Source organism: Nyctereutes procyonoides, unplaced genomic scaffold (assembly GCF_905146905.1).
Source record: "Nyctereutes procyonoides isolate TBG_1078 unplaced genomic scaffold, NYPRO_anot_genome, whole genome shotgun sequence".
In the NCBI taxonomy this organism is placed as follows: Eukaryota; Metazoa; Chordata; class Mammalia; order Carnivora; family Canidae; genus Nyctereutes; species Nyctereutes procyonoides.
Window position 1 is genome coordinate 7,756,653 of NW_026575142.1, and position 26,749 is coordinate 7,783,401.

At 36.4% G+C, this 26,749-nt stretch overlaps 1 pseudogene; it reads left to right on the plus strand.

Moving 5' to 3' along the window:
* The first annotated feature begins 8,197 nt into the window (after window positions 1-8,197).
* On the plus strand, window positions 8,198-8,642 carry LOC129498898 (stathmin-like; annotated as a pseudogene).
* Window positions 8,643-26,749: the final 18,107 nt, after the last annotated feature.

The following is a 26,749-nucleotide window of genomic DNA, read 5'->3' on the forward strand; positions in this document are numbered from 1 at the left end:
CTGCTCTGTCACTTTGTGAAGAACCCTCAGCACTTAAATCCGTCTTAATGCCTCCTTGTGGGCCAGATACTCCATGGAGTGTCCTTCTCTGACTGGCCCACCCAAACTAGGGCCTCATTAAGTCTTTACTTCACAGTAACTTCTAGTCAAAATTTAACTTGTCATATATTCTACTCTCATTGGACTTTTTTTTTTTTTGCTTAAAAATTGTTTATTTTTAAGAAGTTAAAGTCCGTTAAGCATTACTACTCATTGCTTATAATTGCATTATTAAACATTAATATATTAAAAAGAAATTCATAAGATCCACAGTAATTTCCCACAAAGCATTTACAAGAGTTAGTAACAAAGCAATCGCCAGCAGCACTTACCACTTCAAATGCTGCAAGTAAGGGTTCTGTCATGAATCAAGGCACAATGCCATGTTAGCCATGTTAGGGGGACACAGTAAGGCCACTATGAAATGATGCCTTGAACTCACTCTCTTCAGTATAAATAGATGGAACATTTTATGGAAGGAATTAAAGAATCATAGAAATATGACATTACATCCTGCATTTTTCTTCTCTTTGGAAAACATCTGGGGATCCAGCCTTTTGTTCTGGAACATCCCTGACCATAGTTAGCTAAGGGGACAAGAATACTACCCCAAAAAGAGAAAGGACCTCAACTGAATGCCCAGACCTGGATCTTACGGTGATTTCAAGAGATAGTCATGAAAGAGGTAACTACGTCTCACTCATAAGGGAAGAAAAGTGGAAAAAGATTCAGGATAGAAGCCTTGCTTAAAAATAAAGAATATCAGGCTCCAGGATGGGGAGCCTGCTTTCCCTCTCCTTTTGCTGCTCCCCCTGTTTGTACTTGCTCCCTTTCTCTCTCTGTCAGATAAATAAAATTAAAAAAAAAAAAAGAAATAGAAAGAAAGGAAGAAAAAAATAAATGGAGTGTCTTTGACCAGTGATGTTTTCTTTCTTTCTTTTCTTTCTTTCTTTCTTTCTTTCTTTCTTTCTTTTTTTTTTTTAGTTTATAAACATCCTTTATTCTGTAGATGAAAAAGGTAAATGTGTCTTATTGATTTCTTCTGCTATTTTTTTGTACATTTCTTTTATTGGAGTTCAATTTGCCAACATATAGTAAAACACCCAGTGCTCATCCCATTAACTGACCCCTTCAGTGCCCGTCACCCAGTCACCCCAATCCCCTGCCCACCTCGCTTTCCACTACCCATTGTTCATTTCTCAGAGTTAGGAGTCTCTCATGATTTGTCACCCTCACTGATATTTCCCACTCATTTTCTCTCCTTTAGCTTTTAATCCCTTTCCCTATTTTTTATATTCCCCGTATGAGTGAAACCATATAATGTTTGTCCTTCTCTGATTGACTTACTTCACTCAGCATAATACCCTCCAGTTCCATCCATACCTTTTGAGAATCTAAGCTTAGCAATTGTGACCGGAAGGTAAGTGGGTTTAATGGAAGCAAATACAGTTTCTCAGTGAATTACTCAGTTTCCCCCGCTAAGAACAAATTATATTATTCTGTAATTATTTCTTATTTCTTTCTGTGTTGTCACTTCTACACATAATACCTATGGAAAAAAAACAGTCTGTCTTTTCTACCCCCAGTTCATAAATTGAATTTCTCCTTATTTTTAGCATTTGGTAAATTCTTAAAAATCTTTCTCTTCCTCTTCCTCTTGCAACCAGAATTCAGCCTCCAACCTCAATCATTAGAAATCAGAGGCTTCAGAGCAAATAATCTTAACAAAATAAATTCATATCTGTCAAAACATTCAGATCTTGTCAGTGAAGACCTTTTAGCTTGCACCATTTTCCCACTGAGCACCAGGGGCATAGCGATCTTGACCTGTGATATCTGAGTGCCTTAAAAAAGAGAGATTACAAGAGAGTTATTAGCTGAATGATATGAAAGGAAAAAGACAATTCAATAATAGTTAGGGACTTCAATATCCAACTCTTAATAATGGATAGAACAGCAATGCAGAAGATTAGAAACCAAATAGAAGAGTGGAACAACACTATAAACCAAGTAGACTTAACAAGTATCTATATAATACTTCATCCAACAATGACAGAATATACATTCTTCTTAAGTGCATAAGGAAGGTTCTCTAGGATAGATCATATGGGTATCGTACCCATAAAACAAATCTCAAAAACTTAAAAAGGATAGAAATAATACAAAGTAGGTTTTGTAATTAAAATGGGATAAAAGTAGAATAACAGAAAGGATAGGAAAATGCACAAATATGTGGAAATTGAACAACACACTCCTGAATTATCAACGGGTCAAAAGAAATCAAGAAAACAAAATATTGTGAGATGAATGACAATAAAGACACAACATACAAAACTTATGGGATTTATCTAAAGTAGTGCTTAATGAAAAATTTATATCTGCAAATGCTTATATGTAGAAAGAAGATAATCTTAAATAATACACTTAAGCTTCCACCATAAAACACTAGAAAAAGAAGAGCAAATTAAATCTAAAGGAAGCAAATAATAAGAATTATTTTATTAATAAAAATTAGAGCAAGGGATCCCTGGGTGGCGCAGCGGTTTGGCGCCTGCCTTTGGCCCAGGGCGCGATCCTGGAGACCCGGGATCGAATCCCACATCGGGCTCCCAGTGCATGGAGCCTGCTTCTCCCTCTGCCTGTGTCTCTGCCTCTCTCTCTCTCTCTCTCTCTCTCTCTCTCTCTGTGACTATCATAAATAAATAAATTTAAAAAAAAATAAAAAATAAAAATAAAAATTAGAGCAAGAATTAGTGAAATAGGGAATACAAAAAAAATAGTGAAAAATCAATAAAAACAAAACCTAGTTTTTTGTTTGACAAACCTATGGACAGATTAACCAAGAAAAAAATAGTGAAAATCAAAATACTGGAATTAGAAATAAAATAGAAGATCTTACAATGAAACTTATAGGAAAAAAAGTTTTATAAAGGAATACTATGAACAACTGTACACCAACAAATTTATAATTTGGATGAAATAACAAATTTCTAGGAACACACAAACTACCTGAATTGACTCAAGAATAGAGAATCTCAAAAGATCTATAACAAGTGAAGAAAATTTATTATTAACCAAAACCTACCCACAAAGGAAAGCCAAGCCCAGATGGCTTCACTAGTGAATTATACCAAACAAAGAATTAATACTAATTCTTCACAAATTCTTCCAAAAAATATGAGGAGGGAACATTTCCTAATTAATCACCTTGTATCACTCTGATGCCAAAACCAGACATCACAAGGAAAAAAAAAAACCAAAACCCTATGGACCAATATCTCTTATGAATATGGATGCAAATATCCTCAACAAAATACTAGCAAATTGAATCCAGTAAAATATTTTTTTTAAAAAACTATACACCATGACCAAGAGGATTTACCCCAGAATGCCAGGTTAGCTTAATGTATACAAATAAATTAATGTAGTGCATCACATCAATAGAATTAAAAATAAAAATCAAATGATTATTTCAATAAACTCAGGAAAAGCATTTGACAAAATCCAAAAACTTTTATGATAAAGACACATGACAAACATAGAAGGAAATTTCCTCAATGAAATGATAAAGATCATTTTCAAAAAAACACATAGCTAACATCATACATAACGGTGACAGAAAAGATGTTCTTCCCCTAAAATCAGCAACAAGACAAAAATGGCCTTAATTTCAGCACTTTTGTTCAACATTGTGCTGGAGGTTCAAGCCAGGGCAATTTAGGCAAGAAAAATAAATAAAATACATTCAGATTGGTAAAGAAGAAGTAAAACTATCTCCAATCACAGATAGCATGATATTACTTACATGAAATCCTAAGAAATCCACTGACAAACTATTAAAACTAAAATAAATGAATTCAGCAAGTTTTCATAATAGAAAGACAATATATAAAAATCAATTGTAATGGAAAAAACATCCATGATCATGGGTTGGAAGACAATATGGCAATACACCTCAAATTGATCTACAGATTCAACACAATGCTTATGAGAATTTCAGCTGACTTTTTTGTAGAAACTGACAGACTCGTTTTAAAATTCATACATAATTACATGGGACCCAGACAGACAAAATGATTGAAAAACACGAACAAAGTAGAAGGACTTACACTTCCTGATTTTAAAACTTACTACAATGCAATGGTAATCAAAACTGTGTAGTAATTGCAAAAGAATAAACATATAGATGAATGGAATAGAATTAAAAGTCAAGAAATAGTCATAGCTTTATTTATTATGACTAATTAGTCGTTTTTCTATGGCTAATTGATTTTTGACAACAGTGCCACGACCACTTAATAGTGTCTCAACAAATGGAGCTGCAATTACTGAATTACATGCAAAAGATTGGACCTTTGTCCCACCCCATATATAAAAACTAATTCAAAATGGATCAACAACATAATTGTAAAACTATAAAACTCTTAAAAGAAACCAAATGATAAGTCCCCTTAGATTTGGAGAAGATTCTTGGATATGACATCAAAAGCAAAAGCAACAAAAGAAAAAATAGATACACTGAATTTTCATCAAAATCAGAAATGTCTGTGCTCCCAAGGATACCACTGAGAAGGTAAAAAGCCAACCCACAAAAGGGACAAAATAATCAGCCATATATCTGATAAGTGACTTGCATCCAAAGTATACAAGGAACTTTTACAACTCAGTACTAGAGAGACAAATAAGCCTTTTTTATTTAAAAAAAGGAAAAAATAAATAAATAAGGAGATGAAATATTTATTTATTTTTTTTAATTTTTTATTTTATTTATTTATGATAGGCACACAGTGAGAGAGAGAGAGAGGCAGAGACACAGGCAGAGGGAGAAGCAGGCTCCATGCACCGGGATGCCTGATGTGGGATTCGATCCCGGGTCTCCAGGATCGCGCCCTGGGCCAAAGGCAAGCGCTAAACCGCTGCGCCACCCAGGGATCCCGGAGATGAAATATTTAAATAAACATTTCTCAAAGGGAAATATACAAGTGGGCACCAATCACATAAAAAGATGCTCAACACCATAGTCACCAGAGAAATATAAATTATAACCGTGAAATAGCACTTCATACCTACTAGAACATTAGAATCAAAAACCAGAAAATAACAAGTGTTGACAAGGATGTGGAAAAATCAGAACTCTCATACACTGCTGGTAAGAATGTAAAACGGTGCAGCCACTTGGAACAGCAGTTCCTCAAACATTTAAACACAGAGTTACCACATGATCCAGAAATTCTATTTCTTATATATACCCACAAGAATTCAAATATTTAAGCAATACTGTTCACCATACACAAGAGGCAGAAATAACTTCCATGTCCAACTGATGAATGGATAAACAAAATGTGGTATATCCATATCATGCAAATATTATTCAACCACAATAAGTAATAGATTACTGATACATGCTACAGCACAGATAAATCTTGAGCACATTATGCTAAGAAAATCCAGTAACAAAAGTCTGCATATTATATTATTCCATTTATAGAAAATACCCAGAATTGACAAATCAATGGAGATAAAAAGTAGATTAGTGGTTGCACAGGGCTGGAGAGAGAGTGAGGAAAACAAGTAAGGAAAGTAATAGCTAAAAAGTGGGTGAGGTTTCTTTTTGAGGTGATGAAAATGGTCTAAAATCTACTGTTGTGACCATATTTTTCTGTGAATATAGTAAAATCCACTGAACTGTAACAAAAGTTACTAATTCCAAACACAAAACAAAATAATTAAATGTCCACAAAATAAATGTTATATTTCATTTATCATTAAATTTAATATTAATAACAATTTAAGGACCCAGAACAATTTGTAGGTTAGTCTCATTTCAAAATAATTCTCCAAAAAAAATAATAATTCTCCAGTAAGCACAATGATTCTTTAAGAAATCAGAACTAAGAAAAGAAAAGAAATCAGAACGAAACACAATTTCAAAAACAAAACTATAAAAACACATTACACCTGTTCACTGTGTAGATGTTACATTTAATGAGACATGTGAGAACACTTAAGAGTGTTTCACATGATGTAAAGCACAATTTCCAAAAGTTAAGTGTTGGACACTAACACACTCTTAAAATGTCCCTACTTTTCCATGTCTTTCACCATAGGCACATGCCCAGACACTGTGCTGTCAGTAAAAAAAAAAAAAAAAAAAGCATTACTAATTTCAACACTATTCCTCTTGACTCAACACATTTTGGTTTCCAGGGACTCTCAGCTCCAGCTTTCTCCTCTGGGTTTGATCAAATTGTCATCTTTCAGCACACCAAGGTTTATGCTTTCAGATAAGAAATAAGGAAGATGTGAACAAATAAATGACTATAAAATGGATTGAACTGATAAAGCACTACAACATGGATTAGCTCATTTTCATGCAAATGTCTTTATTAAAAGAAAGTGCCTTTGTGTCAAGAAAGGGTTAAAAATGCCAAACTATCAATGTCTCAAGTGAAATTGGTATAGTACATAAAATTATTCCTCTTGAGATAAAATTGTAGCTATTAAGTATTTTAAATTTGGCTGATCATCAAGATAGAAAGCTTAGAGATACTTTGGAGACAGATTTTCCTAGGTTTGGATCCCGTCTTTCATATACTAGTTGGATGGCCTTGAGCCAGCTGCCCAAATTCAAATCTCTTACTCACATAAAAGAGAATAATGAATTATGCATACATCATAACATTATGTGGGGGGGGGGGGCTATGCCTAGCAACAGTAAGCATTCAAAAAACTTTTCTACCTTAATATTCTGGAATCTCAATTAAAATAGCAATATCCATAATGGCACCATTGGCCATTCAAGAAATGTTACTTGATGTTACTTAGTTTTAGATAAAACTAAAAATATTTATTTTCTGTTTGATCTAAATACCAGATATAAAGCAGACACTACTGGAAGACTACAAATACACTCTCTCCCGACTGTTTTATACTCTTTAACCTTTTATAATTTCTAATGAAATAGTTCCAATATAGCTTCCTATGAAAATTGACAAGTATAGACTCTAGAATATGGCAATGACTGGAGTATATGTGATAATAAACAGGCAGGCAATAGCCCCTCAAGTTTACTGACTAAAATAACTCTGGTCATTTCTTCCTCTCTGGTAAGGCATCTGCAGACTGCCTTACGTCACAGGGATGTGGTGAACAATTAAAGATCTTTAAAAAACCCAGAAGATGATTATAGGCACCAAATGTCTAATGAACTAATGAATGAATAAATAAAGCACAAATTAACTAAAGGAAGGGAAGGAACAAAGTAAAGATGAAGTTATCTTCAGCTGTAGGATAAACAAAAGGCGACTTGAGTACGGTCAAGAAAAATTGTTAAGTAGAATAGCTGAGAGAAGCCTTCTAAATGTTTCTGAATATCAGATGTCATTTTGTTCCTTCCAACCTGCATTTCTTTCTATTCCTCACTTTCCTTCACAAATAAACTCGTGGAATTGTACTGTACTTAAAATGGAAGGGCACACACACAGTGATAGAAATTTTCTAACGGCGTAAGGTGCAGAAGATAGATTCTGACATTTTCATACGCCTTCTTGGGACCCTCTCAAAGTTAAGCTGAAAAGAACTGGAATCAGGAAGAGATGGGGATTGATTTAGTTAAGTCAATTTCTAAAGTAATCTGGAAATGAACCACATGGAAGATCTGTTTGCTTGTGTTTGTTTTTTCCCTTCTGCAAAATAAGACTATATACTTCCTACCAGTGGAGGAAGAAAACAGATAACATTTTTAAGATGTCTTTATGGTCAAAATGATTTATGAAATGAACTGTGGCATATAGTCAATCAATGCATCAGAATCTACACACAGTGACACCTAGGTGGCTCAGTGGTTGAGCGTCTGCCTTTGGCTCTGGGCATGATCCTAGGGTCCTGGGATCAAGTCCCACATCGGGCTCCCTACAAGGAGTCTGCTTCTCCCTCTGCCTGTGTCTCTGTGTCTCTCATGAATAAATAAAATATTTTAAAAAGGAATCTATACACAGAGTTGAAAAGCTGTATCATATTTTAAAGTTTCTAAAACTGTGATAAAAATACATAACAGAAAATTTACCATCTTGGAGAGCATGGCCAGGTGGCTCAGACTGAGCTGTTTTCCTTGCCAGTGGATTCCATTGAATGCACTGCCAGTCTCTTGTCTGCTGTCATGACTTCTTCTGATATGCCAGTGAAAGAACTGGAGAAACATGCCTCAGGCAAAAGCTTTTGAGCGGATTCTCAGCCCTCATTCAAAAGAATCCATCCCAGAACTCCCCATTCTCCTTCCAAAGGAGGATTCTTTTCCTGGAGGAAATTCAGAATAAATTAGAAGCTGCAGAAGAATGACTCAAGTCCCATGAAGCTGAGGTCTTGAAGCAGCTTGCTGAGAAATGAAAGCATGAGAAAGAAGTGCTTCAAAAAGCAACAGAAGCAAAGAATAACTTCAGTAAATGGTGGGAGAAAAGCTGACCCACAAAATGGAAGCCAACAAAGAGAATCAAGAGGTACAGATGGCTGCCAAACTGGAGCGCCAGAGAAAGGACGCGTGACTTGAAGAAGTATGGAAGAAAAAAGAATTCAAAGATCCTGTTGACAAAACTGATGCTGACTAATTTGTTCTGTGAACTGACTTTCTCCCCTTCCCCTTCCCAAATACCCAAAGACTGTACTGGTCAGTATCATTTTATTTTTGCCCTCCTGTCCAATATTCTAGAAACTGATGCAGGACTAGACTGTAGATCTAGACTGTACGATGTTTTAGGAGCCAAAGGGGAAAAACTGAGTGTTGCATTCTTTTTCTAAAGTATTGAAGTCTTTCTAACATAGCTATTTTTTCTTGTTGCATCTTTTCTACTTAGTACACTTTGGCATCCTGGGCTAGTGGTTAGTACCATACTGGTTCTGTGAAAACATGTATATATATACATGTTCAGCCTTAAAAGGAAGGAGCTCTTCTTCCATGTTTTCATATGCTACAACATGATGGACCTTGAAGACATTATGTGGAGTGAAATAAGGCAGTCACCATTAAACAACTCTCATGTCCCAGCCTGATAACACACTCTTTTTCTATGTTATTATTTACATCCTCACATACATATGATTGCCTTTGACTGAACACATATGTTAAGGTCATCATGTGTAGCTGCTGGGGACATGTAGAGTTGCATTATATACCATGGCTATGTTCTTCAGACTGACAAGATGGAACAAATTCTAGCCATCATCTGGTTTCACTATATTTATCATATGATATAGCTATTAACTCTGGAACTGCATAATTTTCATAGCAATCCTAAATATGTACAGGTTCATTTCTCTACATACTCACAACATAGGTTATCAGGGCTGGGGACATGAGAGTTGTTTAATGGCTATAGTTTCAGATCTGCAAGATGAAAAAGTTCTAGATATCTGTTTCACAATAATATGGATACTGAAATACTGAACTAGAAATTTTAAAGGTTAGATGGTGAAGTTTTAATGGCTTAGTTTCAGATCTGCAAGATGAAAAAGTTCTAGATATCTGTTTCACAATAATATGGATATACTGAAAACTACTGAACTAGAAATTTTAAAATGGTTAAGATGGTGAATGTTTTTCTCTCAACAGCACTGCGGTTTTATTAACCATTCAGGTCTAGTAGCATCTGGTAAGATCAGGACAGAATTGGGGTTTAAAAGTGAACAGAGGGATCCCTGGGTGGCTCAGCGGTTTAGCACCTGCCTTCGGCCCAGGGTGTGATCCTGGAGTCCCGGGAGCGAGTCCCATGTCGGGCTCCCTGCATGGAGCCTGCTTCTCCCTCTGCCTGTGTCTCTGCTTCTCTATATATATATCTCTCATGAATAAATAAATAAAATCTTTAAAAAGTGGCGTTAAAAATGCTGTTGGAATTTTGAGATTGCATTGAACCTGTACATCACTCTTTGTACCATGGACATATTAACAATATTAAGTCTTCCAATCCATGAATATGAGATCTTTCCACTTATTTGTATTCTGTTAAATGTGTTTTAGTAGTGTTTTGTGGTTTTCACGGTACAAATCTTTCACCTCCTTGGTCAGATTTATTCCTAAGTATTTTATTCTTTTTGATGATATTGTAAATGTAGTCGTTTTCTTGTTTTCCTTTTTTTGGATTATTCATTGTTGTATCTGATAGATTTTTAAATAATTCACCATCAGCTATCCTCCTTTTTGCCATGATTCCTTTTTTTTTTTTTTTTTTTTTTGCCATGATTCCTTTCTATGGTAGGTCCACTTATTCATGAGGCAGAAAAGGATGCCAGGGTCTGTGTTCCTCTGATGTATACAGACTTCACTGTCACCATTCTTCCTGTTTCCAACCATGGTGACTTCAGTACTTCAGGAGAACAGAATCAAAACAGAGAATCAATCAAGATGGTAACATAGGAGGCTCCTGAGCTTTGCTCCTCCTATAAATATACCAAATATACAGCTATACAAGGAGCAACTGCCTGTGGAAAAGATTTAGAAACCAGATGAGTTACTCCCATATATCAGGCAAATGAGAAAATACATTGAAATGGGTAGGAAAGGCTGAACACATTTTTGCCATAAAACGCACACTTAGTACAGTGCCATACAATCAGAATGGAACTCCCAACAGCCAAATTCTTCCCAAGGAGCAAAGGGGGGTTGGGATTCCAAGTCTAACACTCCAACTTTTAAGATGCCCACATTTGAGACAGACTCCCAAACAGCTGGTTCTGAAAGCCACTGGGGCTTTCCTCCATGAGACCCACAAGATTGTATCAAACAAAAAAGCAGTTCTTAACTGGCTATCCCAGCCAAAACACAGCATAGAAAGAACAGACAAAAAATATCCACCTCCCTTTTATTCCCTGAAAAGGCTTTATCTGCATATTTCAAAGCTGTTGCCTGTAATTTAGCAGGCATCAAGGGCTCTGATCCTCCCTCACAGACTAGGAAAGCTGGCACATATTTCTCCCATCTTCTCCCTCCAGCCTACTTCAAGTCACCAGTGTTCCCTGAGAAAAGGTTACATACACATCCATACCTCAGTTTTTGCAGCTGCTGACGAAGGGATGGGTCTCTGTTTTGCGTGGCTCTGACAGCCAGTGGAATTTCCATTCATGAGTCCCACAGGGATGCAGCAAATAAAGAAGCAAATCTTAACCAGCTATAACCTAGAGCTCAACACAAAGGAAGGAGGCAAAAATGCTCATCTTCCAGTCTTTTTCTGAAAGGGATTTATTTGCATACTTTAAAATCTGCCTCCTGAGGGCCAGGATTCTGATTTAGCATCTATCTAGTGGCTGGAAGCCATCATCTCCAGACACTGGGAAAAGCAATAGATAGCTCCCTTGTCTTCTCCCTCCAGCCTGCTCTAAGTCACTCACCAGGATTTCCCTGGAATGAGCTTATACAAGTTTGCATTCCAACTTTTACAGCTGCCACTCCAGGGATAGATTCACAAATCACATGGCTCTCAAAGCCAGTGGGGCTACCATTCGCCAAGTCCCACAGGGGGAGGAAACAAGAAATCATAACTTGCTATCCCTCCAGGGCTCAACACAGTAGAAGCAGGCAAAAATGCCCCTCTCCAAGTTTTGCTTGAAAGGGATCTAGCTGTACACCTTAAAAGCTCATGACTGAGCTCAGGCTTCTAACTTTAACACATACCTAGGGCCTCACTGTGACAAAAGTACATACTTTCTCAGCTTCTGCCTCAGATTCCAGCTTCTAATCAATCTACATCTGGTGCCAACTGTAATCCTGCCTTTTGGAACACCTTAACCACTGGGAGCCACTAAAACAAAGAAGGTATCTTGGTCGATCACAAAGGTTTGAGGAAAAAAAAACAAGAGCTTGGCCAGGCTGATTAACAAGGTTGATCTCCTACATGAGATACTATGACAAGAGTGCAACAAGTGACTATTTTATATAACATACAGAAACCAATGAAATCTAGGAAAATGAAGAAACAAAGAAATATGTATCAAACAGTAAAACAAGATAAAACTCCAGAAACACACCTTAATGAAATGAGGATAAGTCATTAACCTGACAAAGAGTTCAAAATACTGGTGATAAAGTTGCTCACTGTAGTCAGAGGAACGATTCAGTGAAAATTTTGACAAATAGAAAATGGAGTGTCAATCAGAAATCACAGAACTGAAAAAAACAATAACTGATCTGAAAATTTCAACAGAGGGATTTGAAGCAGAGTATATAAAGCAGAAAAATAGATCAACAAATTCAAAAGACAGGGTAGTGGAACTCAGCTAACTAGAAGTCAACAGAAAAAGTAATGAAAAAAGAATGAAATAGCTTAAGAAACTTATGAGACACCATCAAATAGGCCAATATTCATAATATAGGGATCCAAGGAGAAGACAAATACAGAAAGCTTACTCAAGGAAATAATGGCTAAAAGCCCCCTAAGGAAAGAAACAGACACCAGTAAAAGGATCCCAGAGAGTAAAAAATAAGAGAAATTCAAAAAGACCAGGAGGGAGTTAGATGATATAGTCAAAGTAATGGGAGGACAAAGACTGTCAACCAAGAATACCCTACCTGACAAAGCTGTCCTGCAGAACTGAGAGATAGAGCTTCCCAGGCAGACAAAAGCTGACAGAGTTTAATACCACTGGACCAGTCTTACAGAAAATGTTAAAGTGACTTTTTCAAGCTAAAAAAAAGGGTACTAATCAGTTACATAAAAACATATGAAAAGATTAAATTCAGTGGTAAAGGTAAATATATAGTTAAATGAAGAATAATGTTGTAATGGTGGTAGGCAAGTCATTATTAAGTCTAGTATGAAAGTTAAAGGACAAAGTATGAAAAATAAATATAACTACAAAAATTTGTTAATTGATATGCAATGTGAACAAAAAGATGTAAACTGTGATATCAAAAACACAGAATGTTGGGGGGGGACTAAAAATCATAGCACTTTTCTATGCACTCAAAATAAAGTTCCCAGATAAAAATAGGCTGTTGTAATTTATATAAGCCTTATATTAACTACAACGCAAAAGCTATAGTAGATATATAAAAATAAAGAGAAAGAAATCTAAGCACACTATTACAGAAGATCATCAAATTACAAAGAAAGAGAGTAAGAGAGACAAAAAAGAACAAAGGATTTACAAAAGAACCAGAAAACAACATAGCAACAGTGAGTTCACACCTATCAATAATCACTTTAAATATAAACGAACTAAAATTCTCTAATCAAAATATATACAGTAGGCGAATGTAAAAAAAAAAAAAAACCAGACCCAGGGCAGCCCGGGTGGCTCAGCGGTTTAGCACCACGTTCAGTCCAGGGCATGATCCTGGAGACCTGAGATCGAGTCCCACATCGGGTTCCCTGCATGGAGCCTGCTTTTCCCTCTGCCTGTGTCTTGCCTCTCTCTCTCTCTCTCTCATGAATAAATAAAATCTTAAAAAAAAAAAAAAAACAGACCCAACTATATGCTGCCTAAAAGAGACAAAACAGCTTTAAGGACATTCACAGACTGAAATTGAAGGGATGGAAAACGATATTCCACGCAAATGGAAGCCAAAAGAAAGAAGACAGAGAAGCTATACTTATATCAAACAAAACAGACTTAAACCAATGACTATAACAAGAAACAAAGAAAATCATTATTTAATGATAAAAGAGATCAATTTCATCAAGAGAATATAATATTTGTAAATATTTATATAACCAATATAGAAGCAAATAAATATATAAAGCTTACATTAACAGATATAAAGAAAGAAAGAAACAGTAATAGCAGGAGACTTCAATAATCCACTTTCAACAATGGATAGGTCACTCAGAAAAAAATTAATAAGGTAATATTCGTGTTAAAGGATACATTGGAACATATATAAAGCAGTTAAAGGATACATTGGACCAGATATATACAGAACATTCTACCAACAGCAGAACACACATTCTTCTCAAGCATACATGTAATCACCTCCAAAATGGATCATATGGTAAGCCACAAAACAAGTCTTAATAAATTGAAATCATATCAAATATTTTCCAACCACAATGGTATGAAACAAGAAATGGATAATAAAACTGGAAAAGTCACAAAAGTGACTGAACAACATGTTCCTGAACAACCAATAAGTCAAAGAAATAAAAAAATAAAATAATCTTGAGACAGGGGCATCTGAGTGGCTCAGTAGTTGAGCATCTGTCTTTGGCTCAGATCATGATCCTGGGGTCTTGGGATCAAGTCCCACATCAGGCTCCCAGCAGGGAGCCTGCTTCTCCCTCTGCCTGTGTGTCTGCCCCTCTCTCTGTCTTCATGAATAAATAAAATCTTAAATAATAAAAATGATCTTGAGACAAATGAAAATAGAAAAAGAACACACCCAGACTTATGGAATGCAGTAAAAGCAGTTCTAAGAGGGAATTAGAATAATAAATAATTTATTAAATAAATTATTAAATAGTAATAAATCAAGTAAAAAGAAAGATCTCAAACAACCTAACTATACATCACATGGACCTAGAAAAAGAACACACTAAATCCAAAGCTGGCAGAAGGAATAAGAAAATTTAAAGTAGAAATAAATGAAATAGAGACTAGAAAGACAATAGAAAAGGTCAAAGACATTAAGACCTGTCTTTTTTGAAAAGTTAAACAAAATAGACACTTTTACTAAACCTCCTAAGAAAGAAAAAAAGAAATCTAAGAAAAAACTCAAATATATAAAATTAGAAATCAAAGAGGTGACATTAAAATTGATTCCAGAGAAATATAAAGTATCAGAAGAGACTACCATAAACAATTATACACCAACTAATTTGACAACATAAATGGATAAATTCCTAGAAACATACAACCTTCCAAGACTGAATCATGAAGAAAAAAAATTTGAACAGACCAGTTACCAGTAAAGGGATTGAATTTGTAAACAAAAAACTCCCAACAAAGAAAAGTCCAGCATCAGATGGCTTCACTGATGGATTCTACCAATATTTAAAGAGGAACTAATGCCAATCCTTTGCAAACTCTACCAAAAAATAGAACAGTATGGAATATTTCCAAACTCATGTTGCAAGGCCAGCATTACCCCGATATCAAAACCAGATAAGACCACCACAAGAAAAGAAACTGCAGGTTAAAATTCCTGAAGAACAGATGAAAAAAATCTTCAATAAAATATTAGCAGAGTTCAACTATATAAAGGATCATATACCATAATCAAGTGGGATTTATTCCATGGTTGCAAGAATGAACACCCACAAATCAATATGACACATCACATTAACAAAATAAAGGATAAAAATCATATGATTGTCTCAATAAATGCAGAAAAAGCATCTGACAAAATTCAACATTCTTTCATGATGACAACACTCAATAAACTGGGTATAGAGGAAACATAAATCAACATGGTAAGGGCCTAAATGACAAACCCACAGCTAATATCATATTCAACAGTGAAATGCTAAAAATTTTTCCTCCTAGGTCAGAAACAAGACAAGAATACTAATTTTATTCAATATAATACTAGAAGTTCGAGTCAGAGTAATTAGAAGAAAAAAAACAGATATCCAAATTAGAAAGGAAAAAAAAGATATCTAAATCATTTTTATTTTGCAGCAACCTAATACTACATATAAAAAATCTGGGGATCCCTGGGTGGCTCAGTGGTTTAGCACCTGCCTTCAGCCCAGGGCATGATCCTGAAGTCCAGGGATCAAGTCCCACGTCAGGCTCCCTGCATGGAGCTTGCTTATCCCTCTGCCTGTGTCTCTACCTCTCTCTCTGTGTGTCTCTCATGAATAAATAAATAAAATCTTTTTAAAAAATCCTAAATATGGGAATCCCTGGGTGGCACAGCGGTTTGGCGCCTGCCTTTGGCCCAGGGCGCGATCCTGGAGACCCGGGATCGAATCCCACGTCGGGCTCCCGGTGCATGGAGCCTGCTTCTCCCTCTGCCTGTGTCTCTGCCTCTCTCTCTCTCTCACTGTGTGTCTATCATAAATAAATAAATAAATAAATAAATAAATAAATAAATAAATAAATGAATGATTTTTTTTTTTTTTCAGAGGCAGAGACCAATATATTTATTCTTATTTCACAATCAGGTTCTTTTGGGTTTGGGGTAATTGATACCAAATCTTATTCTCTATTTTTGACCTTGGAACCCTTCCTACAATTCTTTTTTTTTTTATTATAAATTAATTTTTATTGGTGTTCAATTTACCAACATACAGAATAACACCCAGTGCTCATCCCGTCAAGTGTCCCCCTCCGTGCCCGTCACCCATTCACCCCCACCCCCCGCCCTCCTCCCCCTCCACCACCCCTAGTTCGTTTCCCAGAGTTAGGAGTCTTTATGTTCTGTCTCCCTTTCTGATATTTCCCACACATTTCTTCTCCCTTCCCTTATATTCCCCTTCACTATTATTCATATTCCCCAAATGAGTGAGAACATACACTGTTTGTCCTTCTCCGATTGACTTACTTCACTCAGCATAATACCCTCCAGTTCCATCCACGTTGAAGCAAATGGTGGGTATTTGTTGTTTCTAATGGCTGAGTAATATTCCATTGTATACATAAACCACATCTTCTTTATCCATTCATCTTTCGATGGGCACCGAGGCTCCTTCCACAGTTTGGCTATTGTGGACATGGCTGCTAGAAACATCGGGGTGCAGGTGCCCCGGCGTTTCATTGCATCTGAATCTTCGGGGTAAATCCCTAACAGTGCAATTGCTGGGTCGTAGGGCAGGTCTATTTTTAATTCTTTGAGGAACCTCCACACAGTTTTCCAGAGTGGCTGCACCAGTTCACATTCCCACCAACAGTGTAAGAGGGTTCCCTTTTCTCCACATCCTCTCCAACATTTGTTGTTTCCTGCCTTATTAATTTTCCCCATTCTCACTGGTGTGAGGTGGTATCTCATTGTGGTTTTGATTTGTATTTCCCTGATGGCAAGTGATGCAGAGCATTTTCTCATGTGCATGTTGGCCATGTCTATGTCTTCCTCTGTGAGATTTCTCTTCATGTCTTTTGCCCATTTCATGATTGGATTGTTTGTTTCTTTGGTGTTAAGTTTAATAAGTTCTTTATAGATTTTGGAAACTAGCCCTTTATCTGATATGTTATTTGCAAATATCTTCTCCCATTCTGTAGGTTGTCTTTGAGTTTTGTTGACTGTATCCTTTGCTGTGCAAAAGCTTCTTATCTTGATGAAGTCCCAATAGTTCATTTTTGCTTTTGTTTCTTTTGTTTTCGTGGATGTATCTTGCAAGAAGTTACTGTGGCCAAGTTCAAAAAGGGTGTTGCCTGTGTTCTCCTCTAGGATTTTGATGGAGTCTTGTCTCACATTTAAATCTTTCATCCATTTTGAGTTTATCTTTGTGTATGGTGCAAGAGAGTGGTCTAGTTTCATTCTTCTGCATGTGGATGACCAATTTTCCCAGCACCATTTATTGAAGAGACTGTCTTTCTTCCAGTGGATCGTCTTTCCTCCTTTGTCGAATATTAGTTGACCATAAAGTTCAAGGTCCATTTCTGGATTCTCTATTCTGTTCCATTGGTCTATGTGTCTGTTTTTGTGCCAGTACCACACTGTCTTGATGACCACAGCTTTGTAGTACAACCTGAAATCTAAATAATAAAAAATCTAAAAAAATCCTAAATAATTTACCAAAAGCCTGTTAGAATTAATAAACAAATTTAGTAAAGTTGTAGGCTATAAAATCAATATAAAAATAGTTTCATATATATATATGAACTATATATCAACCATCAGAAAGAGAAATTAATCCCATTTACAATAGCATCAAAAAGAATAAAATACTTAGGAATAAATTTAACCATGGAGGTAAAAGATTCTGCATACTGAAAATCATACAACATTGATGAAAGAAATTGAAGTCATAAGGAAACGGAAAGATATTCTATGTTCATTGATGCAAGAATCGATATTGCTATAATACCAATACTATTCAAAGCAATCTACACTTCCAATGCAATGTATATCAGAATTCCAATGAAATTTTCCACAGAAATGGAAAAAACAACGCTAAAATTTGTATGAAACCACAAATGACTCTGAATAGCCAATGCACCTTGAGGAAGAAGAACAAAATATACTGCTGGAGGCATCACATTTTTTTATTTCAAACTATATTCCAAAGCCGTAGTAATCAACACAATATGGTACTGGCACAAAACCAGACACATAGATCAATGTAACAGAATAGACTCCCCAGGTGGTCCATTAATTTCCGACAAAGAGGTCAAGAATATACAATAGTCTCTTTATAAAAAGGTGTTGAGAAAACTGGATAGCTGCATGTAAATGAAACTGGATTTCTAACTTACACCACACACAGAAATAAAAAATGGACTCGAATGTAAGACATGAAATCATAAAACTCCTAGAAAACAATATAGGTGTGTAAGCAACTTGACTTTGAATGTGGCAAAGCTTTTTCAGATTTCACACCAAAAGTAAAGGTTAAAAAAAAAACCACAAAAATAAGCAAGGAGGACTACATCACACTAAAAATGTTTCTGCATAGCCAAAGAAACTATCAATAAAAATAAAAGGTAAGGGTGCCTGGGTGGCTCAGTCAGTTGTGTCTGACTCTTGATCTCAGGGTCATGAGTTCAATCTCCACACTGGGCTCCATTATGGGTACAGAACCTACTTACAAATAAACAAAGGCAACCAATAGAATAGGATGGGAGAAAATATTTGCAAATCATATAGCCAATAACAAGTTGATATCCAAAATACACAAGGAACACATACAATTCAATAGTGCAAAAACAGCTATTATCAAAAAGACATGACTTTAAAAATGCTGACAAGGAAATGGTGAAAAGGGAATGCTTGTATACTGTTGGCAGTGTAAACAGCCACTATGGAAAACAGTATGGGGGCTCCTCAAAGAATTAAAAACAGAACTACCATATGATCCTGCAATCCCACTTCCAGTCATACAAAGAAACAAAATCATCTCAAGGAGATATCTTTATTCCCATGTATATTAGACCATTATTTACAATAGCTAAGGTGTGGAAGCAACCTAAGCGTCCACTGATTGGTGAATGGATAAAGAAAATGTGACATCTGTATATAATGGAATATTATTCAGCCTTAAAAAAAGAAGGGAATCCCGACACTTGGAACACACACACAGGAACCTGAAAGGCATTAGTTAAGTAAAATAAGCCAGAGAGAGAAAGACAAACACTACACGTATCACTTATATGTGGAGGCTTTTTTTTTTTTTTAAAGTCTTACTCATAGAAAGAATAGGAAAGCGGTGGCCAAAAACTGAGGAATGGAGATAAGTAGAGGATGGCAAAGGGTATAAACCTTTCATCATGAAATGAATAAGGTATCAGAATCTAATGTATACCATGGTGACGACAGTTAATAACACTGTAGTATAGGGCACGTGGCTGGCTAAGTCAGTAGAGCCTGTGACTCTTGATCTTGAGGTTGTGAGTTCAAGGCCTATGTTAGCTGTAGAGACTATATTAAAAAAATTTTTTTAAGAACATTATATTGTATAAGTGAAATTTGCTATGAAAATAAAACTTAACTGTTACCAAAAAAAAAAAAAAAAAAAGGTAAATATGTGAGGTGATGGATATACCGATAAACTCAGTGAGGGGAAATCCTCTGACGGCGTGTTCATATATCAAAACATTAAATTGTATACTTTAAATATCTTATATCTTCATTTATCAATCATACCTCAATAAAAATGTTTAAAAAATACTTCAGACCGAAAGCAATCCCTCTTCAGCAAATATTTAGGAACCGTCAATAACAATATCAATATAAGAAGCTAATGTTGCTAACTATAAAAAAGTAAACCTCGCCTCTTTTTCCTCTATTAGTTTTTTGAACATAAATTTCTCTACCTAGATAATTGCCTTAAAGCTCCCTTTTATAGTTTAATATGTTACCACTATCAGTCACCACCCAAGAATCTCTCCACTTTTATCTCTGACAAAGAATAAGATGGCTCAGAGGGGTGGAGAGCCTTAGTTACTTCCAGGGGAGACTGACATTACCTGTGAGGCATGAGACATGGTGGAGCAAAAGACAGAAGCAGTGTGAGACTGGAGTGAGAAAGACAAGATGTTCTAAACGTGCTGCAGGACTTGGCCTCCTGGTGAGACGCAGTCATCAGACCAAATCTCAGTACCCAGTTGAGTTTAACAAGCTCACAGCAATCAAGGATGGCATCATTACTCTAGGGAGCTCCGCAAGTGGTTTGGCGTAGCTACAACAATGTCTTCTGTGTATTTTTAAGAGATCAGGACACCTGATCAAAAGAGTCCTCCAAACATTGACATGATGTTGGTGACTGGGCTCTAGTTTCTGGGAAGAGGGAACTGCCAAGGGTCTAGGAGACCAAGCCAAGGGGAAGGAGGTTAAGCCAGTAAGAATACAGGTTGGAGTACAAACTCTGAAAACAAAGAGAGAAGTTTCCTCATTTGGACTTTGCAAATACAATTAGGATTTGGGGAAGAGCTCATTGAAAATACTGAAGTTCAGCAGTAAGGTTCACCCTAGACATAGCAGGACCTAGAGCAGAGAATTCTGGGGTAATGTGCAAAACATTTAATAACTAGGACAAAATGAGCCCTGACCATCAAGATAGTCGCTAGTTATAAACACAATGTCCAGAGGTACCGATGCCTAATCCCCGAAGAGTATATTACTGCATAGTCGAATACCGTCACTTCAAAATAAGTAAAAAATCCAACCCAAACCTAAAACACTAATAGTGTTTCTCGGCTGGGAACTGCTATTAGTATTTTAACTAGGACAATTCTTTATTATTCACAACTATTCTTTACATCACAAAATATTTACCATCCCTGGCTTTAGAAACTAAATGCCTATAGCAATGGCTTCTGACAATAGCATCCTCCACAATAAAAAAATAGGGGATAGTATAAACTTCGTTTAGAATAGCTGCTAAATCGTTCATACGTAGGGTTCAGGTCAGAGTTAATCTAGACATCTGTAAAGTTAATAGCATATTTGTTCTCTAGTTTATTCAATTGTCTCCTCCTTCACTGGCCACCATTGATCTCAGGTTGGCCTCCAGCGTAACAATGGCTGCAACAATTCTGTACTTCACATTCCTATCACATTGTCCAGAAGGAAATAGCATCCTTACTCCAATATCCCTGACAAAAATCTTGAGGTTCACTGTCATTAGCCTGCCTTGGTAACATCCCATCCTTGAAACAATCCTGACTCCAGGAGAATGTAATGCTTCATTGACCTTGGTCACATGCTCCTCTGGTTGGGTGAAGGGATGGATGGAGTTGGTTGAGAAGCAACCCCAAAGAGAAAATTAAAGTGTTTCATGAAGGGGACAAGTTGAGAAAAGTCACTGGGAATGTAATCAACAAACGAACAATCCAAGAGTGCTACTCAAAGTATCAGTGCCTGAGCTGTTTGTTACCAAAATTATGGACAATGTAACAAAAAATTTTATCATAACATAAACCACTGTCACTAGATAAACATAGTTTAGCTGATATTTATTTCATAATAAGACTTTCTCAGTGAAATTGACATCATGTGCCTCCTAATATGATGCAATGAGAAAAAAAAAAAGCACATTATCACTTTTGGGGCTTTCCTACCAAAATGCACATAACGCCTAAATCTAATCATGAGAAAACATAAGCAAATCCAAATTGAAGGGCATTCTACAAAATAACCATCCCATACTCTTCAAAAATGTTAATGTTATAAAAGGAAAAAAAAAAAAAACCTGAGTAACTATTCTAGACCTAAAAAGACAAAAGAGACAAGACACCTGCAAACAACATGTGATCAAGCACTTCCTTTTGCCATCAAGGTTTGGTAAATTTGCAAAAGTTGCCCAAGGCCCATAGATTACATGGTAGTATTTTATGAATGTTAATTTCTTGATTCTAATCATGTTATGGTGGTTACATGAGAGTATCTTTGTCTTTAGAAAATAAATGTCAAAGTATTTAAGAGTAAAGACATCATTTTTATAGCTTCCTCTCAACTGACTGGCACGCGCATGCACACATGAGGTGGCGAAGACAGAGAAAGAGATGTGTATGGATATGTTTATGTATGTGGAAAAAAAAGAAAGAGAATTATAAAGCAGATGTGGTAAAATGCTGAATGTGAGAAATCTTGCTTAAAGGCATATACAAATTTGTTGATCTATTCTTATAAATTGTCTGTAAGCCTGAAAGTATGTTTATTTAAAATTAAAGGAAAATTATATTTTAGAATTCATAAATAGCAGCAATAATAAGGATGCTTCTTTTTTTTTAATAGGATGCTTCTATTTAAATATTCACTCAACTTGCTCAAAATGCATGTGATTTTTTAGCTACTGCCTCAAGGTCTTATTTTTATTTTTGGAGTGTATAATTCAATGTACATGTGTGCATGTGTGAAGAATATCAACTATTTGAAATAAAAAAGCTCTTTTTTATAGGAAGCTAGAAAAACAGATTTATAGGGACGGTTTTAGAGTGTGAAAAGTGAACATTTTATAATGGTTTCATGAAACCTGGGATTATAAAAAAAATAAATTTTAATTAAAAAATTATATTAAAATCCTACCTATACTTCCAGGAAACCTCCTGAAAGCTTTTTAGAGATAATGTTGATATCTGGATATCAAATCCAGAAAAAAAAACCGAATGCAAATTTACTAGGGTCCAGGGTCCTGCAAATGTCTAGAAGTGTCACCCACAGCAATCTCCATAAAGGCCCCATCCAATCTCTGGTCCATCACTGCAGAGACGCCCATGGGTACTTGACTTTGGTGCTAGACTTAGAGGCAATGAAATATTGGCCAACCTGGGGTCCTGCCACCTTAGGGACTCCAGCAGTCATTCTTCTGGCAATCATGCCATCTTATACCTTTCTTTCCACAACAAGGCACGACCACTGAATGGGGCCTATGTTCCCCACCATTGCTCACTTACCTCCAGCTTTCTCCCTGTCTCACCATGGGAGCCTCTCTTCCCCCTCCACAACAGCATTCTCCCTTCCGGATGTGCCTGCCTGCAAAAAAACAAAAGCCAGCAAACTCTTAGGGCAAGTGGTTTCTATTTCCAGACCCATCACTAACCTTCCCTGAGGAAAGTGGTCTCTATCTACCGACAGGCTTGAAAAGGGGAAAGTAGAGAGTATAGGGAAAACAAGCTCAGTACATTATCATTTCATATTTATGAGCCAAGATCCTTTTTTGTTGAGGAGAAAGAAGAAAGAACATTTGTTCGGTAATTTTCCTGATATGGAGGTTAGCCATTTTTAACTAGCCCCGGAACAGAACAGTGCCAGCTACTGTTTTAAATGGTTAGAGTGAACACGGCTGATGCTGTGACCATATCCCTTGGCCTCTGCACAGGTTAGCTTGGTGGACTGTTCCCCTAACGGTTTTTTACCCCAAGCACTGGCATCTCTCTGCCTGAGGCCTTTCTCTGGCTACAGAAGGAAGCTTAGCTGGAATGCCAGCCTGCCAGAAGAAATTAAGTCCCTCAGGAGCAACTCTTAGTCAATGAAGGATCACACTGTCCCATTACGGGCAATTACGAAGCATGTTCTCTATGCTGTCCAACACAGTAGCTACTAAGAAATGTACTTACTGAGCCCTCAAAATGTAGCTGCTCCAAATCGATAGCCACATTAAATGTAAAATATACACTTCTAAGACTTCTAAGATGTAGCATGAAAAAAAAGGTAAACTCCATCATTAATATTTTTTTATTGATCATATGCTGAAATTATAACACTTTGGACATATATTACTAGATAAAATACATAACATCGAAATTAATTCCACCTTTCTTTTTCACTTTACTCACTAGAAATTTTTAAATTGCATGTGTGGCGTATGCTACATTTCTGTGGGACAACACTATATACAGTTTATAAAAAGGTTCTTTCGCAGAAATGAGCTGCAATTGCCCACACTAACAGCCTAGCCATTTTGGTTTGATACCTCCCCCCACTTTCGTCTGTACTGAAAACATTAATTTAGGAACTGTGACACATTATAAAGAGGTGTTTTTTTTTTCAGACGGAGTCTCGTGTAGATGAAATCAGATTGAAATCTGTGCCTGTTTTGTAGGGATGGCAGAAAATTATTATTTGGGAAAAGAGAGCTCCTTGGTAAAATAATATATTTTTATGTGCCTTTCAGTTAAGTAGAAAAAATGGAAATGGAATGCATGAGGCAATGAGAAAGGAATCTGCTCTATTTTCCTTGAGGCTATTTGTTATCCCCACAGAGATTATGAAGATGTTGGCTGGTTTTTGCTTTTCCTTGAGAAAGCTGGAGACAGAGCGAGTGGGGGACCTGGACCCAGAGAGGGAAAGCAAGAGTGAAGGGATGTCCATCTGGGGAAAATGAGTCAAGCCCTGGACCACAGAGGCAAAGCAGGAGAAAGGAAGGAGGTGGCCTGCTGAGGAGGCTCTCTGAAAGGCATGACTAATGAACTCTAGAGAAATGGCACCCAATGCTTCATCTTAGGTTTCTTTTCCTGAATTGTATTATCATCTCTTGAATGCTTTAGTAAAGCTTTATTAAATGCGAAAGCTGTGCTTTGGGCGATTAAGGATTAGAAGTCGTGTCTGTCTTTGAGGCATAACTACTATGGCAAGGAAACTAAATGAAGTACGCACAAGATGGGGGTGAGAAGGAAAGCCCAAAGCAGTGATTTTGTGGGGAAAAGTGAGCAACACTTTTCCAGATAGTAATAATCACATGTTCATGTTTTTTGAGCCAGACATGTTTGAACTACTAGGTTCTGAGTATTTCCATTGATTATCTCCTTCCATTCTCGGAACAACTGTGTAAGTAATATTATTATTATTCCTGCTTTACAGACAGGAAAACTGAGGTACAAAGATACTAAGTAACTTGATCGGGATCAAACAGCTAGAAAGTCAGGTCCAAAGGTAGAGTCAAGGTACAAATCCCAGCAGTCAGTGTCGTCTTAGGGCCAGTCACCTTCACCGCAGTGATATTCTGTTTAGGACAGGTTTGTGAAACAAAGACCTACTCCCTGTGGATTTTTAGAAATCAAGTGGGAAATCTGATAATACAATTCAGTATGGCAAATCAGGCCTTTCACAGGCTCTCAACTAGGTGGGGAAAAAGATCATCTTTTACAAAAATAACTCAATGTGACAGAAAATTTGAAAGGACGAGTTCATAAACTTCACATACTTCACTGTGCTGTGATCTGTGCTTAATAATAATCCCTAGTTACTACTCAAACACACAAGTATGAGAAATGTCCTTTATTTCCTTTTATACCTAAATGTCCCAATATATTAAACATTGACTTTTAGGCTGTCCAAAAAAATTAGCATTTTTTCCTAGCACAGCTCTAAATGTATGATAGAAAATCTGTAATATTCTAAAACAGTGTTAACGTGCTAACTACAGATATATGATTTTAAAAACACTACCAAGTGATATTAAATTTTAACTCAATATAAACCTCAACTTCAGACAGTGAAATCCCCATTATTGCTTTTTTCAGAGTACTTTTATTCTCCTTAATCCAAGGATTATCAAACCCACACGGAAGGACTGAATGAGGCAGTAGAGACCTTCCCTTTTCATTATTAGAGTCTGGCCATTTTCCCTCATTGAATGGTCTATTCAAATGCCTATAATTTTTACCAAATTGCTTACTCAAAAGAATTAGGAAAAAAAAACTATTTTAATATGCCATACATGATTTAAGCAGGAGAAAGCTCTGCCCCTCACTCCACTCTTTCTTACTGTGACCTGTTCTTTCCCTACAGTTTTTCCCATATCTTTATTCTCCATCCCAAACTTTCTAATTCTCTAAGTATCTAGGCTTTTGGAAACCAAACCAGGAAGACCAGCAGGCCATTTTGTCATATCTTACTCCTCTGAAATGAGAAAGCCATCTGCTTGCATGGGAGAAAGGAAAAGGAAAGGAGTAAAATGGTCAATATTTCAAAATTATTATTCTGTATAAGGCACCATGTTCAGCATTTTACATATATCATATTAGTTCATCCTTAAATAACTCTAATGTTGTTTATCATGTTTAATGTTACAAATGCTATTATTTCTTTTCATTCCTTTAGAGTAAAGGACACTGAGACTTGGTAGTTTGGGCTACCTAGCTGGGATTAAAAAAAAAAAAAAAAAAAAAAACCTCTATAATGACCTCTGGAATTCACACCCTTGGGTCAACCCCTCCTCCTGAGGATGGGATGATTCTAGTGACTTGATTTTAACCAAAGGAAGATGGTCAAGATAATGAGATGTCACTTTTGAGAGTAAGCTAAGCCTTCTCTTACCCTTTTTCACTTATTTGCTCTAATGAAAGTTGGCCACCATATTGAGATCTCCCTAGGGAGAGAACCACATCAGTGGCAGGGAACTGAGGATTCCAGTCAATAGTCTTTGGGACGTTGAGGCCCACCAACAACCACATGATGAGCCTGGAAGGGATCCTCTCCCCAGGCTGGGCCTTGAGATGATGGAAGCCCTGGCTAACACCTTGTCTGTGGCCTTGTGAGAGACCCTGAACCAGAGGACCTGGCTAAGCTATACCTGAATCCTGTCTTGCAGAAAATGTGAGATAATAAATGTTGTTTTATGCATGAAGCCCCAAAGTAATTTATTATGTGACAATAAATAACTAATACAGCTGGTCAATTTAAACT